Source organism: Equus caballus, chromosome 12 (assembly GCF_041296265.1).
Source record: "Equus caballus isolate H_3958 breed thoroughbred chromosome 12, TB-T2T, whole genome shotgun sequence".
Taxonomy (NCBI): domain Eukaryota; kingdom Metazoa; phylum Chordata; class Mammalia; order Perissodactyla; family Equidae; genus Equus; species Equus caballus.
In genome coordinates this window covers 16,403,238-16,416,345 of record NC_091695.1, presented here as the reverse complement: position 1 = coordinate 16,416,345, position 13,108 = coordinate 16,403,238, and positions in this window count along the sequence as shown.

Below are 13,108 nucleotides of genomic sequence, written 5' to 3'. Positions count from 1 at the left end.
ACAGGCGAACCCCAGGCTGCCTAAGCAGAACGTACACTTAACCACTGTGCCACCAGGCTGACCCCCATTTTCTCTATTTCAAATAATCCTGTGCCCTATAATAGTGTTTTTTCTTATGAACTATGTTTTTCCAGTTTGACTGACCCATTATATTATGTGCTATATCATTATTTTTCTTTTTGTCTCTCTTTTCTAGCAATAAAGCTGGCACAAATTAAGATGTAAATAAAGAGCATCTGAGTTACGTTCAAAGATGTTATCTTCTCTTTTTGAATATGTAAATTGTTCTCACATATCTAGAACTTCCCCTTTTGTCTTTAAGAATCATGCCTTAATATAAAATAAGTAATGTCAGAAAGGCTGAAAATTTAACAAAAATCTCATGGGTCTATCAGGAAGCGAATGAAATCCAGCAGACCTCAGCCTCCTATAATGTCTTTTAACTTATTTATTTTCTGCATTTAGGAGGTACTACTATTTTAATTATTGTTTACTGCCATATCCATCAAATCGCATAACTCATTATCAGCTCTGTGCTCTGGCTCCTATTTGTCTAAACATTTTTCTCTGCCCAGGCACTTGTTTTCTCAAGTGAATGATAGCATTCTTCCACACATTTTCCTTGAGTTGCACCTGCCCCACTGCAAAGGCAAATTCCAGGAAAAACTCTATGGAGAGTAGAGTTTGCCTTTAATGTCAGGCACCCTTGATTTATTATTTTTACTCTTACAATATTTTGCACATCTAATACTTTTTTTCCCCCTCCTGGAACCATACAAACCTCTGGAATATGAGGGGAAAACCCTGTAACTCTTCCATAGAAATTAACTTGAATGAGTTATTCATAATTCTGTTTGATCTGACTAAAAGTAGAATTTTTCCAATGAAAACTTTTTTAACTACAAAAATGTGGTGTGCATATGTGTGCCTCTGCGTTTGACGACTGTGTCTGTGTGTGTGTGGTGTGGGAGATCTTGTGGGTCTTGAGGACCCGTCAAGGGAAATTCTTACCCCATTTGAAAGAATATTATGAAAGAAAACTAAACAAACCTTTTATTATTATTTATCTTCTTTTCTCAAAGGTCCACAGTATTATTGGCAAAAAAAGAAGATATATGAAAATCCCACAAAAAAAATATATTGACTTAAGATTAGTTGTCTACTTGCGAGGTGTTCTGTCTAGGATTCACTTTCCAGCCTGTAGCACAATGCCTAATATCTTCAAAAATATCTGTCAAGTTTGGAAGAATTTGATAAAATGTTTTGTTTAGCATGTGAGTATAAACACAGAATATTTCAGAAATATTTATGGTTGTAAATGTGTAATTTAAGAAATTCTATCCACTTATACAGGAATGTATAGGTAGTTTAAAAGTCCACCATTACAAGTTTATTAAAGGAATACCTTAAAGACCTAATGAGCACTCACATTACACAGGCACATTATTTAAACTCCAGGGTGTCAGAAAGCATCAGAGTGCAAGATGCTTAGAAGACCTGATTGGGACCTAATGGAGATATCGAAGGCCATAACTAGCTCTCAGTGTTGTAGTTCTACATGACTTCCTGCCTCACTCACACACCGTACCCCTCATTCTTTTCCTCAACCCTACATCTATTTCCAGGTGTCCATTGAGAGGGCGAATTTAGACACCTCTAGCCTGTTCTGGTATTCTCTTCAACACCTGAGAGAGTCTATGATTATAGTTATCATATATCTTAAGTTTTTCAAAACATTCTTAATTTCAAATAGTTTATTTTTTTCTCTGTGCCTAAATCTTCAACTTTCCCAGAACATTTTGGTTTACCAAATATCTCTTAAACTACCTGCTTCATCTGAAAGTACACAAAATTGACTTATTTTACTTCATGTTCTGATATTATTACTATAAGATGAGCTATACTCTGAATTGTGTCCACCATAAGAAATATTGGACTAGCAGGTTTTTTCCCCAATACATTTTTCTCAAGACTCTGAGAATATGTCATAGCAGATGGTTGGTTTTTCTTAGAATGGACCTTCCACATTTCAATATGTATTAGATCCACATTGATTAAAATGCATTCTCACATGCAGGTGGTCATACGGTTCTGAGTATGTCAGGACATGTGATGTGCCAGGATGTGTTATGATGACCAGGAGGCTAGCTCTGAGGTCAGAAAAACAGATTGATGATAGTTTAGCTGTGTGACCTTAATTAATCCACATGAAGCATCTCACTCAATTCTTATCATGAAATAAATATTCTATATGTGGTTGCAGTTACTCCTCTTGTGACTGGAGGTGTATTGAGGATTTCAGAGAATTTATGTACCTTCGCTAGAGAAGTTAAATAGTGTGACTCATAAGAGGTTGTATCAAGGTTCTCTTACTTTGAAGCTCAAGTTTTTAATCACTGTGTTACATTTCCTCTCCATGTTCAGCAACAGCAGTTCTGCTCCTAAAAGTAACTTACTGAAAGAAGTGCAGTGTTTTGCTTTCTCAGCACCTGGGGCCACCTTTTGATGGGGAGAGGGAGATGGAGGTGTTGGTGATTCTCACCCTGCATGTAACTGGAGCTAAGCTTGAGATTTCTTCCAAAGAGCAAGGTCTGTTTGACTTCATTTTTCCCTCAAAATGAGGAAGGGACTCTGAAGGCCCTCTTTGGCCCTATCCAGTTGCTAGGCTTCCTTATCTAAATATCTCAGAGGTCTGCCAGTGGTACCACTATTTTGGGTACATATATTATCTGTGATTGGATTCCCAAATAATTTTAGCATTGTATTTCCCAAACATTCTTTATCTTTCTTTTAATGTTTTGTTTCCTTAGTCTTTTTTATCTCCCTCATCCCCAGTGTTGTCATCTCTATGATAACTTTATAAGATAACACATGCAACATGATTTGAATGCACCACAATTACACTTAAACCATAAGAATGGTCAGGACATAGTATGTTTTACTTAAATTAATTTCTTTCCTTCCAAGTGCAAACTCTTTGTTACTGTATTAACACATTCTTGAAGGCGTCTTTGCATGGTATTTGTTCCCTTCCCAGCTGTTTCTTTTCTCCATGCAAATATGCTTCCCTTAGGCTCTCTCTTTGATCCATCCAGATAACCAAGCTACAATTTAATTCAGGTCTGGATTTATCTTGAGAGATTTTCACATTCGAATCATTATTCCCATTGTAGATAGAATTCTGGGTACTTCAGATTTTCTATAATGCTGAACTAGTGTAGTTTGCAGACATCTTTTCCCATCCAATTGAGTACATGTCAGTAAGAAGATTGGCCTTATAGTTTTTGATTCCTGCTACTGAAATGGATGCATAATCTCACTTAAGTCCAAGGATAACTTATTTCTCCCTCTTTGAGGTTGCTCATATGCTTTTTGCTATTTATTGCAAACAAGATCAAGCACATAGAAGTTTGAGCCATATGCTCATTCTACTTACTGTTCCTGTTAAGACCACATTTAGTCTATATCTACACTTCTAATTGGTGGTACATTGGTGCTAGTCATACACATTTATAGTATAGTAAATCGTTACCTAGAAGTAGTATTGCCATATCACAGATCATGACCACCTTAGTAAATATTGTGAAATAGTGGTTTAAAGTGTTTGCACAATTTTATACCACCACCAGTAATATATAAGATTTCTATTCTTCATATTGGTATTTTGTAGTTGTTATCTCTCTTTTCTCTTGATTGATCTTGGCAAAAGTTTCTGACATTTATTAATTCTTTCAACAAAACAACTTCTGGCTTTGTTTTTGTTTTCCATTTAGGATTGTTAATTATGTCATTGATTTCTTTCCTTATATCTATTATATTCTTACATCTATATTGTTCTTACATCTATATTATATCTATAATTATTTTGTTTTTATTTTCTCAGGTTTTGATACCTAGGATTCTTAGATCATTTACTTGCACAATACTTTGTTTTGTAATGATAGAGGTGATATTGTTACACATTCCATAGATTTTAAAAAGATAATAAAGGAATATTATGAATATATTAAGCTCAACAAATTGAGCAATTTAAATAGAATGGGAAAATTCCTCAAATGATGTAAACTATTGAAATTCACTTAAAAATAAATAATAGATAATTTCAATATCTCTATGTCTCTTAAGGAAATTGCATTTCCTGTCTCAAATTTTGTCAAAGGAACACCCCCATACACATATCTTCATATGTGAATTCTACAACAACTTAAAGAAGAAATAATACTTATTCTACACAAATTCTAAACAAAAATAGAATAGAAAAGTTTACATCTGAATTTGTTCTACAAGGCCAGCATTTCTCTGATTCTCCTCTATTACTGTAGCTTTCTCCATATCATATCATCATTTTTGAATAAAGACAGTTTGTCTTCTTTTCCACTATCATTGACATTTTTTTATTAAAGTGAGTTTAGCAAGATTTCAACATATAATATCAATGCACACAAAAATATTGTACTTTCTATTAGTATCAAACAATCAGAAGATAAAGTTTAAGAATATCATATGGAGTAACATCAAAAATATGAAATACTTAGGAATAAATACCACAAAACATGTGTAGCAAAAGTACACGGAAGCTGTAGTAATTTGTTGAGAGAAGTTAAAGTAGACTTTAATGATCGAAAGCAATCCATGTTTATCGATCAGATGAAAAGACCACATTCAGCTCTATTCTGCCCACCTTGATTTAATCTCAAAGAAATATACCTCTCAAATTAAAGCAGGTATTGTTTTTCAATTCAAAATATCATTTTAATTTATTATATTATTTTATTTATTTTTATCTTTATTATATTATTTATTATAACATTTCAATTTATTATATTATATTATTACACGGAAAATTAAAGGATATAGATTAACCCACACAACATTATAAGAGAAAGAAACTTGAAGAAGTTACAAGTTACACTAATAGATTAAAAGCATATTATAAAGCTACAGTAATCAAAGTAGTTTGGTATTTTCATAAAGGTAGAGAAATTGATCAATGGAACAGCCCAAAGAGCGCAGAAATAGACGTGCACGTTTATGGTCAACTAGTTCTCAACAAAGCTCAGTAGGCAATTCAGTGAAGAAAAGACAGTCTTTCCAACAAATTGTAATGAAATAATTGAAGGTCTATATGCAGAAAAAGTAAACCTCTGCTTGTACACCATTCCTTGTGTAAAATTTAATCCAAAACATATCCAGATCCATACATAAAATACAAATGAATAAATTGTTACAAAGAAATATGTGAGGAAATCTTTACGATTTTGGATCAGGTAAAGAGTTCTTCGATAGGATGCCAAAAGTATGTCTTAAGAAGGAAAAAAGTGGTAAGTTGGACTTCATCAAAATGAAAAATTTTGCAGTAAGAATGAGATAGTTAATAGGACAAACAAGTTACATGCTGGAAGAAAATATTTTAAAAGTATCTAGTTACTAAAGAACAACTATTCAGAATAAATAGAAGTCACTCAAAACTCATTGAGAAGAAAATACACAGCCCAGTAAAAATGGGTAAAAAATTTAAACAGATTCTTCATCAATGAAAATATACCCATTACAAATAGGTACATGAGAAGATACTAAAAATCATTAATGATTAGGTAAATACAAATAAAAAACACAATGATAATGTTACATACACACTTGAAGGCTTGAAAAACCTTCAGTCTTTGCCTGCCTGAGAACTCCCACCACTTTCCCTGAAGTATTTGTACTATTTCACACCATCATTGCTCCAATGTTCAATCCTTTAATCTATACACTGAGAAATTCAGAAATGAAAAAAAGCCATGAGCAAAGTTTGGTGTCAAATGTCATAGCTAAACATCTTTACAAAAAAAAGGAAGGGCAACTAGATGTGCAATAGGAGAAACAGAAAATTATCTCACAGATTAATTGTCCCATTGGTATTATTTTATGAATGACATAAATGGGATTTAGTGATTTAAAGTAGCTACTAACCAAATACTAGTTTTACCCCACAAAAATTGAGTTGGAAATTTAGTTAATTTTGTGAGATTTTTGAGATGTTCTCAGTAGGTTTATACACATAAAAATCATCTGGCTATAACAATTATGACACTGCCATATGAGCAAAGAATATCGATGTAAAAAAGAAACACAATTATAACCATATGAGAAAATTCAGGTTTGATGCCTTCTCTGTTCATCATCAATGACTTACACTGGAGAAAGAGACCCTTCATTTATTGTTTTAACTTGACTAAATTGATTAACATTGTGATTTTTAGATTTTTCATTTTTAACTAAAACTTTGAATACAGTAATATTGATAGCACACGAAATTGAAAGGATAAAGTAAGAATACCTAGGAAAGACAACTGTACCATTCGTAAGCCCTGGAATCATTGCTTATCTAGAGAATTAAACTTTTACAACATAAGCCTCAAAACTCTGTCTATGGTTACATCTGGGTTTGGCTCAGCAAGTTATCTAAACTATCTAACCCCTTCCTCATTTCTTAGTGAGATGGTACTTAGCCATGATTCACTCCACACCTATGAAGTCTTTTCTAATAAAACCAAACAATTTCTGATTTACTCTCTCTTTTTAGTTGTTTTCTGAACTAAAACATAACTATTTCTTATGCAAGCATATTTCTTATTGTCTAATATTTCTTACTGAGTAAAGTACCTGAAAAGTTTGACTCTAAGTATCTCTGGTTTGGTATTACATAGTGAACATTGTTCGCTTCTTTGTTTTGCTGCACTTTTGATAATTATAATGTTAATTATGCAAGTAGTTTCAAAAAATTGTTTTCAGTGTAAACACAATTGTAGTTTTTGCACATACTTGTATATATTTTATACATTACATTTGATTATCTTTAGTTGGAGGGATTGTGAAGATTTTTAAAAGATATATATTTATTAAATTTTGAATGATTTTAGACTTACATAAAGGCTATCAGCATGGTACAGTTCCTGTAGGTCCTTCACCAAGTTATTCCCATTGTTGACATCTTATATTGCCATGGTTTATTTTTTTTTCAATAATCAGAAACCAATATTGATAAATTAATTAACTAAACTTTATATTTTGTTTTCATTATTTTTTCACTAAATTTATTGAAATATAATTGAAATATAGCATTGTGTAAGTTTAAGGTGCACAATATGATGATTTGACGCTTCTGTATATTGTGAAATGATCCATAGGATTAGTTAATACATCCATCACCTCACACAATTACCTTTGTTTTGGGGGATGAAAACATGTAAGATGTACTCCCTTAGCAGAGTTCAGTTATTTAATACAGTATTGTTAACTACAGTCCCTGTGCTGTGCTTTAGACCCCCAGAACTTATTCATCTTATAACGGAATTTTGTGCCTGTTGACCAACATCTCTCCATTTGCCCTACTGGCTACCATCCTACTTTCTGCTTCATGAGTTGGGCTTTTTTAGATTCCACATATAAGTGAGATCATACAGTATTTGCCTTTTCAGTCTGACTTATTTCACTTAGCATATACTCTCAAGGTCCATCAATGTTTTCTTAAATGGCAGGATTTCCTTCTTCTTTGTGGCTGAATATCTATATGCTACACAAATATTTAATATATATATTCTGTATTATATATATGTATATAATAAATATATATCACCTTCTCCATTCATATGTCAGTATACACTTAGATTGTTTCTATGTCTTGGCTATTGTTAACAGCACTGCATTGAACATGGAGGTGAATATATCTCTTACAGGTAGAGACTTCGTTCATGGTTTCTTTATGTTCCAGAGTCCAGTTCAGGATATCATGTTGAAAACAGTAATATTGTCTCTCTACAAGTCTTCCCTGGTCTTTGACAATTTCTTACTATTTCCTTGTTTTTCATGCCCGTAAACATCTTGAAGAGAAATGGTTAGTTATCCTGTAGACAGTCCCCAAACTGAGATTTTTTTTTAGAAATCATACAACAGAGGTGAAGAATCCTTCTTGTGACATCATATCACATCATATTCACTTGACATCACTGACAATGCCAAATGTTATCACTTGCTTAAGGTAGTGTCTGTCATGTTTCTCCACAGTAAAGACATTATAGTCCCCATTCCTAATCTTTTTTTGGAAGTAAGACACTGAATCTAGCTCACCCTTCAGGGAGATGTGTGAGAATGAAGCTTCACCTCCTATGGTGGTAGTATTTGCACATATTTGGAATCATTCTGCAGGATTTGTCTCTAATCTACCATTCATTCATGTCAGTATAGAAATATCTATGTTTATTTTATACTTTAATCCAATGCTATGCTATTTATTTTGTTACTCAATTTATTCAATCTTTGGACATTGAGAGCAAATCCAATTTGGCCCCTGTGTCCCTTTGGCATGCCCACATTCTTTAGTTTCTTTGAGAACTTACTGACTTTATAGTACTACAAGATACTCAAGGCTCATCTTCTATTTCCCATGCACCAGTCCTAGAATCAGCCATTTTTCCTAGGAGCTCTGTTTCCTTTTTATTGGAGAATGATATTTAGAAACCAAAATATGGGAAGTGGACATCCCAGGTATGCTTGTTGCTACGGGGGTGTCATGATTTCTATGCTTCCCAGCAGGCATGTATACAGCAGGTCTGCACACTGACTTTTGTGTGCACATATATCTATAATTGTTTCTGTATCTATTCATCTGTGTATTAAGCGAAAATGTTAGTTTATACTATCTCTCTGTAATCTCTGTCTCTAAACCAGCAACACATGGCTTTTTCTAGCCATTATTCCAACCGTACACCATCCATCATTTTCCTCACCTTTACGTGTTCTGAAGGTAACTGACCATGTAGAGCAATAAGAGTAACAGTGTATTGACTGTTTATAGTATAGGGAAATCTGAAATGTATGGAAATAGTGACACAAGTGATGAGAGGGAAGAACTGGAGATATTCTGTTATAGGAATCTTTCGCTACGTGGGAAGTCGACTCACATTATTTGAAGATGTAATCATCTGACTTAAAAGTATATTGCTGGGGCCGGCCTGGTGGCATAGTAGTTAAGCTTGCATGCCCTGCTTTGGCAGTCTGATATTTGCCAGGTCAGATCCTGACCATGGACCTATGTGCTGCTTATCAAGCCATGCTGTGGCAGATATCCTACACATAAAATAGAGGAACATGGGCACAGATGTTAGCTCAGGACCAATCTTCCTAAGAAAAACATTGCTAAACCTAGGGAAACCACTGACAGTGTTTTCAAAAGAGGTATAAATAATAATCCAATAAGGAAGGCAAAACGGAATAAAAAACACTCAAAACCAGGGAAAGCATGGTAAGGGAAAACAAGAAGTAAAGAACAAATATATCAAATAGAAAGAGCTAGTAAAATGACAGATTTTCACCTAAATATTTCAACAACGATTTTAAGTGTGAGTGATCCAAATACATTACTTAAAAGATAGGGATATAAGAAACACAGTTAAAAGTAGAGAGATGAAGAAAGATACACCATGAAAATATTAACCAAAAGAAAACTGAAGAAATGTTAAATTCTGACAAAGTAGACTTCAGAAAAGGGAAACTATCAGGAGGTAAAGACCAATATAGTGTAATGATACAAGGATCAATTCTCTGAGTAGACATAACCATTCCAATGTTCATTTTCCTAAAAACAGAGAATCAAAATTGATAGATCTAGCAGAGAAATAGATGTACAATTACAGTTAGAGACTTCAACATCCTTTTCTTACTAATTATAAGCAGAAAATCACTAAGACTAAAGATTTGTTGAAAACAGCACTATTAACAAATTTGACATAATGGACATTCATAGACACATTTCATCCAACAAGAGCAGAACATGCCTTCTTCTTAAGTGTACGTTACATTCACCAAGATACACTATATTCTGGATGATAAAACAAAACTTAACAAATTTATGGAAATCATAAAAGCCACTTTCTCAAACCATAATAGGATTAAATTAGAAATCTATAACAGAAAGATTTCTGAAAAGGATCTATATTTAGAAATTAAACTATACATTTTTAAACAACCCTTGGGTCAAAGTGGAAGTCTCTAGGGAAATTGTAAATAAAGTATTTAGAACTAAATGACAGTGCATCATATTAAAATTAGTGGGATGCAGTTAAAGCAGTGCTTTAAGGAAATTTAAAGTACTACAGGTATGCATTTTTTAAAAAATCTAAAATCAATAAGCTAAGTTTGCATCCTAGGAAATTAGAGAAAGAAAAGCAAATAAAACCCGAACCTAGCTGGCAGAAGAGAATAATAAATATGAAAAATGAAATCAGCTAAATTGTAAACAGAAAAAAGCAATACAGAATATCAACAAAGTCAAAAGCTGTTTCTTTGAAAATAACAATAAAATTGATAAACCTCTATCCAGGCTAACCAAGAAAAAAGAGAGATGACACATTGCCAATATCAGGAATGAGAGAGGGGACACCACCCCTCATGCTACAGACGTGAAAAAGATATTTGAACAACTTCATGCCACACATTTGACAACTTAATTGAAATAGACAAATTCCTTGAAAGATACACACTATCAAAACTCACTAAAGAAGAAATACATAACCTGAATAGACTCACATCTATTAAAGAAATTGAATTTGCAGTTAAAATCATCCAAAAAAGGAAACTCCTGGCCCGGATGGCTTCAGCATTGAATTCTTCCAAACATTTAAAGAATCAATAGTTCTAATTCCTCATATTCTCTTTAAGTGAAAAAGGAACATTTCCCAACGCGTTTTATGAGGTCAGCCTTACACCAGTAGCAAAACCACACAAAAATACTGCAAGAAATGAGCTCTAAAGACCATTATTCTCATAAATATAGACATAAAATTCTTTGAAAAAAGTTAGTAAATCAAATCCAGCAATAAAAACCAATAAATCACAACAGAGTAAGGTTCTAGTTGTCTTTTATCTCCAAATTCTTTCTTCCCACCCTAACTCCATTAGAATGAGAATGTCTACTTCTTGTGTATTAATTCAAGACATTTTTGGGTGCGTATTTAACTCTTTTTCTCCATGAATGAGAATAACACATATGCTCAAACATGCTTGTGATGAGTCAGTTTTTTCACTAGGGAGCGTTCTCCTTTCTCAGTATCTCTGGGTGCTTCTCTCCTGTAAGGCATCTCACTCTGCTCTTTATCATGTTTTTTAGGTGTAGTGCTAGCTTTGTTTTTGTCATTTTGCTGGGCTTTTGGAGGGCAGGACCTTTCTTTTTTGTCTTTGTTGTCTTGGTAGCTGTTAGCATTGAGTCTTGTTGATAGAAGGACCTCTGTAAATAGCTATTGCATTGAACTGGCCCCACTCTGAGCTTGCTTAGCATTTCATTTCCAGCTACTGGTCTTATCAATTCAAAACATCTTGGCAACATTTGTTTTTAATAAGAAAGTTAATCATCAAGGGTTTTCATATTTGCCCGTATTTCCTGCTTATTGGCATCCTGGTTCATCTTGTAACTCCTCAGTCTTTTTCTCAAATTTACCTATTTTATTTCAGTCACTAATTATTTATCATCTACTTTTTTCTCCTCTGGCTTTCACTTCTCTTCCAAATATGCGTGTCCTCCAGAGCCAGCTTAGACCTTTCTTAAAGAGATTCAGCATTCATCAAATCTCTCTAACTCTTTTATTATGTATTCACCTTACTTCACCTAAGTGTTTACACATTCTTTTCTTGCCCTGCCTGTTTGCTGACTTAGGGAAGACACTATGTTGTAATTCTTTGCTCAATAATAATTACTGCATTATGAACGTTTGAACAGTTTTCATCATCCCTGCTGATAGAAATAGCTTAATAAATGTTCACATATACCTATAAGCCTGGGCATAAATGAGTTCACCTCAGGTTGTGAAAAACAGTTTACTAACATCAGAAAGAAATCAAAACAGATGTAAGGTTTAGGGGTCATTAATTTCCATTATACTGCCAGGAACACCTGTAAACAAGCTAAAAATACCTTCAGGTAATTATAGGAAATGCCATCTTCAGTGATGTGCAATGTGATAGGGGGAATGTATAAAGCTAAATACTAACTTATTATTCCTAATCTGCAAGCTTGTCTAAATGAAAACGTAGATAGTTGCATTGCTTGGAATAATTAATAGAGGAGGCACAGGTAGTTTTCTGTAGAGATTCTTTCCTTAATTTCTTGTCAGTGTCCACTTAACTGCAGAGCCAACCAGAGACTTGATTAAATAACCATCATTAGATATACTTTGAAAAATAATATAATACTGTTGGAGGTTTACTGTGATATTGGTTTATAAATGAGAATGAAAAAGGTAATTTAGGGAAAAGACAAAAGTATTCATTGAGAGAAGCAGAATGTAAAAGACACTAAAAATAGAGATTAGGTTTTCTTCTCAAAGTTGATGTCTATCCATAAGACATTCCTTCAGCAAATGTGTGTTATGTGCCTAATGCCAAGCGCAGGTGTCAGCATCACAAAGTTGAAAAATGAACATTCTAGAAGAAGAGAGACAGGAATGTACAGAATCAGATGGAAATCTCGTAAAAGCGATACAAAAATATGTGTACTAATTGAGAGAAAATATTATTTTGGCTAAGAGGTATGACAAGTCCTCGTGGAGAAGGTGTGTTTGAGATCAGTTTTGAAAAAGGGGTATGTATTAAGTAAGAGAGCATTCCTATTGTAGAGAAGCCACAAGCAAGGACCAAAGGAGAACTACAAGACTTGAATAGGAAACAGTGGGCTCAGTTTGGTTGGGGTTCAAGGAACAATGCTGGAAGAAAGCCTGAAAACACAACCTTGACCAAATATGAAGTTTGAATAACACTGGAGATAATAACAATAATAAAAGAATAATAACTTCCTTCCAGCGTCATTTACTCACTGCAAATAATGAAGGAAAAGTCCTTGTGCAGTACCTGGCACTGAGTACGCACTCTGTAATAGTTAATATGACTGGTCTTTGGAGGGCAGTAGGGAGCTGTTCCCTGTGTTTGAGAAAAGATGTGACACTGTCATGATCCATGGGAGGTTGGAGCACGTGCCTGATGGAATGGAGTGGGGAGAGACTTGAGGCAACTGGGAGATCAGGAGAGAAGACAAGGTGTGATCTGTGCCTGACTTCTATAATCCATTTCTAGATGT